Source organism: Heptranchias perlo, chromosome 12, assembly GCF_035084215.1.
Source record: "Heptranchias perlo isolate sHepPer1 chromosome 12, sHepPer1.hap1, whole genome shotgun sequence".
Lineage (NCBI taxonomy): Eukaryota > Metazoa > Chordata > Chondrichthyes > Hexanchiformes > Hexanchidae > Heptranchias > Heptranchias perlo.
In genome coordinates, this window is record NC_090336.1 from 66,944,426 (window position 1) to 66,946,925 (window position 2,500).

Consider the following 2,500-nt stretch of genomic DNA (forward strand, 5'->3'; position numbering starts at 1 on the left):
TCGTCGCGTGCGGCAGGACGAGGCGCAGCGGACGGTACCGTGCGCTCGGAGGTGCGGCGCTGCCCGCCGGAGGTACAGCGAAAGGCTGCAAACCGCTTTCCGCCTGCTAACTCGGCGGCCGTCAGACCGACCGACTCCGCTTTACCACCGGAGCTAGAGTCGGGCAAGGGGCACCGAAGGGTACCGGAAGGATCGCGTTCGCACGACGGGAAGTCGACTAGCGGGCCGCCGAAAGCGAGCCGGGGGCCCCCGGTTTTTCTGTCCCACCTGGAGACTGATATCTCAGGAAGGCCGAGGCCGATTTCCTCCGGGGACGGCTCGTCGCGTGCGGCAGGACGAGGCGCAGCGGACGGTACCGAGCGCTCGGAGGTGCGGCGCTGCCCGCCGGAGGTACAGCGAAAGTCTGCGAACCGCTTTCCGCCTCCTCTCACCGCACGGCTCTCCTTTTCACCCACTGGCGGATTTTCACCCTCCGACTGCTCGCTACCGTCCGCTGCGCCTGGTCCGGGCCCTGTCCATTGTCATGTTAATGGCAGGGCGGGGCAGGACTGCTTTCACCAGGAACCCGGTTTTCTGGGTCAGAGGTTCCAGGGGACCTGTTTTGTGCGGACTTCCCTGTGTCCGTCCCTCCCTGCCTGCCTTCCCCCCAGGACTTCCTTCTGAACACCTTTGTCGTTTGAGCGAGGGCCAAAAGCCTGCCTGTGAAAGGGAAGGATCAGCCGGTCAGCCCCCTGTTGGTCGCTGCTGCCAGTGCAGCAGGCGTGCGTGTGTCCTCGGCCTCGTGTCCAGGTCCCTCAGGGACTTGAGGCAACTCTCCCCGGTGGTCTCGTGGTCAGGACCGGGCTTCGAATCCCGGTCGGGGGGGATGACATTCTGCTGCAGATTAATTGGCATGAAGGAAAGTCTCCCCTCCTGAGCGTAAAGCTCCACCCTCACCACCACCGCCGCCTTTTCCACCCCTTGACAAACAGACAGACAGACAGACAGACAGTCAGTCAGTCCAGTTCGGGAGCGCAGCTTTCATTTGGAAGCAGACCCTGCTTGTTTAAAGTCAACGACGCCAAGTTATTTTGCACTTTGAACTATATCGCTACGTGCGAGCGGCACTCAGCCTTGGAGAAGAAAAAAATACCACTGAGCTGAGAAAGTTCTTTTTAAAACGGTTTCCTTCCACAGCAGCTCTGAGTGTGAGAGAGAGAGAGAGAGAGAGAGAGAGAGATATCAGCTTTATTCTCAGTAATAATACACACACACACACACACACACACACACACACACACAGACACTGGGAAAGAGCTGATTTTCCTTTTGAATATCTCCCCACGGGGAGCTGCACCGTTCCCAGAAACACTGCAATACTGGGTCGATGCGTGGAGTGGACGGAGCAAGCCCCTATTCCATCTCCCAGTTCTAAAAATCAATTAAAAATAATAATAAATAATATGTGTGTGTGTGTGTGTGTGTGTGTCGGTGTCAGTATCAGTCAGTCAGTCAGTGTCTCTCTCTCTCTCTCTCTCTCTCACTCAGAGCTGCTGTGGAAGGAAACTTTTTTAAAAAGAACTTGCATATTGAAAGAAAGATGTGTCTCAAGCTGCCGGGCCCTGTCCATTGTCATGTCAATGGCAGGACTGCTTTCACCAGGAACCCGTTTTTCTGGGTCAGAGGTTCCAGGGGACCTGTTTTGTGCGGACTTCCCTGTGTCCGTCCCTCCCTGCCTGCCTTCCCCCCAGGACTTCCTTCTGAACAGCTTTGTCGTTTAAAATAATAATAAATAATATGTGTGTGTGTGTGTGTGTGTGTGTGTGTGTGTGTGTCGGTGTCAGTATCAGTCAGTGAGTCAGTGTCTCTCTCTCTCTCTCTCTCTCTCTCTCACTCAGAGCTGCTGTGGAAGGAAACTTTTTTAAAAAGAACTTGCATATTGAAAGAAAGATGTGTCTCAAGCTGCCGGGCCCTGTCCATTGTCATGTCAATGGCAGGACTGCTTTCACCAGGAACCCGGTTTTGTGGGTCAGAGGTTCCAGGGGACCTGTTTTGTGCGGACTTCCCTGTGTCCGTCCCTCCCTGCCTGCCTTCCCCCCAGGACTTCCTTCTGAACACCTTTGTCGTTTGAGCGAGGGCCAAAAGCCTGCCTGTGAAAGGGAAGGATCAGCCGGTCAGCCCCCTGTTGGTCGCTGCTGCCAGTGCAGCAGGCGTGCGTGTGTATTCGGCCTCGTGTCCAGGTCCCTCAGGGACTTGAGGCAACTCTCCCCGGTGGTCTCGTGGTCAGGACCGGGCTTCGAATCCCGGTCGGGGGGGGATGACTTTCTGCTGCAGATTAATTGGCACCTCTGAAAGAAAATCTCCCCTCCTGAGCGTAAAGCTCCACCCTCACCACCACCGCCGCCTTTTCCTCCCCTTGACAAACAGACAGACAGACAGTCAGTCAGTCAGTCCAGTTCGGGAGCGCAGCTTTCATTTGGAAGCAGACCCTGCTTGTTTAAAGTCAACGACGCCAAGTTAT

General features: G+C 55.8%; 1 pseudogene; it reads right to left on the bottom strand.

Annotated features, from left to right (window-relative positions):
• Nucleotides 1-1,325: 1,325 nt before the first annotated feature.
• On the bottom strand, nucleotides 1,326-1,442 carry LOC137329298 (U2 spliceosomal RNA; annotated as a pseudogene).
• Between the last annotated feature and the right edge of the window lie 1,058 nt (nucleotides 1,443-2,500).